The 1,820-nt window shown below is 43.1% G+C and overlaps 1 non-coding gene across 1 annotated transcript; it reads right to left on the reverse strand.

Annotated features, from left to right (window-relative positions):
- Nucleotides 1-298: 298 nt before the first annotated feature.
- On the reverse strand, nt 299-371 carry Trnaa-agc (transfer RNA alanine (anticodon AGC)). Its single transcript has one exon. It is a non-coding gene; the product is annotated as a tRNA-Ala (tRNA).
- Between the last annotated feature and the right edge of the window lie 1,449 nt (nt 372-1,820).

Below are 1,820 nucleotides of genomic sequence, written 5' to 3' on the forward strand. Positions count from 1 at the left end.
CGCTAGCAATAAGATACTGGGGCTATGGTATGATCGCCCGGTCTTCTTCAACGCTGTGACTCTTGACCATGCACTCGTGTCTAAGAATTCTTATTTCACAACCTACTCACACACTCGTGGATACACATATGCTCGGTGTGATTTCTCCGGTTAAACCATATTGGCGGACCAAACGACCGGCTGACAAACGAAAAAACCGCATTGGGTTTTAAGAGCACAGTGTTTCGCGTGTACACGTTACTCGCGGTGCATGCGATTCTTTAAGAGATCTGCCATGCCATCGAAAAAAAAAGAGACGTGGAGGTGCGGGGTATCGATCCCCGTACCTCTCGCATGCTAAGCGAGCGCTCTACCATCTGAGCTACACCCCCAAGTATCACAGGAATGAAAACGTGCCACGTCGTGCCTAGGCAGACGTGTCGCAGGTGTTGGCGTTGAGCAGCGTATTTCTGTGCTACTCAAACTCATTTTAGCACTTATACTTCGCATTATCCTTTTTATAAAATTGTTGAAAATATTTACAGATTACTCTGAAAGATTGACTCTATGTGCCATCCCCAAGAGGTTGCACGAATATTGAAGCAGCAGTCCACTTGGCTGGTCGACCTACCAAAAGTTCTGCCAGTCACAGGATCTAGAAATAGAAAGCAATAAATTACTCAATAAATCAATTTGGCGTTTCGTCAAATACCTGAATTTACCAATCACTTTTGGACATATTGTAAGGTGGAATTATCCAAAAACGCTTGTGCTCGCCATCAGAAAGGAGGAATGACAAGTAATGTATCCTACAGAGTGTCGTACGCCTTTTTCTAAGCGGGTAGAAATGACGTTTAAATAACTGGTCAGCGTCTCAAATCACACCATACACGATAAAACAAGCCTGTGGCGTTGTGATAGCCGTACTGTAGTTTATATAATTGTGCAGAGAGACGTGCCCAGACATTTCGTGTTCCCCTTTAAATAAATACCATGTGGGAGGAGTTGAGCTTAGATTTTTTTTGGAGAATAAAGCACACTTTTGAAATAATGAACTGCCCAGAGAAAACCGGAAACCATTTACCAGCAAATTCACCGCATGGCTGTTCCCTGAAGCTCATGATCTTAAGTCATCTCGTTTTCGACTCGATTGAGCGACTCTGTGTCAATCGTGTTGGTGTTCCAGGCCTATTAGCTTATCAAAAGGGAAGATGGTGTATACATATATTGTTAAATACGCCCAGATATTCCTCCGAAAGACGGACTTTAGGCCTCTGCTGTATTCGGTTTTCCGAGAAAAGCGCCCGCAAAGAATATTCGTCACAGTTGGTTGTTCTTCTGAACGACAATGAATGACGTTGTGGCAAGCGCATGTACGAAAAAGGGAGTGTTTGCTTCCTCAGCTCACAACTGAACAAAAGTGTTAAAGAAAGGTTCGCGATGCAATGAAAAACTTTACACCCCGGAAGAAATGTTTTGTGGCACAAAAGCCAGTCGAAACGGGAACCTTGATAAAAACAGTCTGAACGGTTGCTATCAAGCACCCGCTAGCTTCAAGTTGAGCAACATCACAGCGTTTACCCCGATAAATTGCTTTCGAATGCGTGAGCATTCTTTGATGAGAACACCAACACGAATGGTGTAATGCCATCTAACCTCCCAGAAACGAGTAATGGAGTGTATATTTAGATCACTGCGAGCGAAGACGAAACAACACAGGAAATAAAACAGCGAAATCGGCCGAGTTTTAATGGGACAATAAAGGAACCATTGTCCTTGGGAAACTAAAAAATAAAAAGAACGCCACAATTAAGAATAGTAAAAATTAGCAGAGAAATCCA

The sequence above is a fragment of the Haemaphysalis longicornis genome, unplaced genomic scaffold (genome assembly GCF_048455015.1).
Source record: "Haemaphysalis longicornis isolate Haplotype H1 unplaced genomic scaffold, Haemaphysalis longicornis Haplotype H1 scaffold_7, whole genome shotgun sequence".
Taxonomy (NCBI): domain Eukaryota; kingdom Metazoa; phylum Arthropoda; class Arachnida; order Ixodida; family Ixodidae; genus Haemaphysalis; species Haemaphysalis longicornis.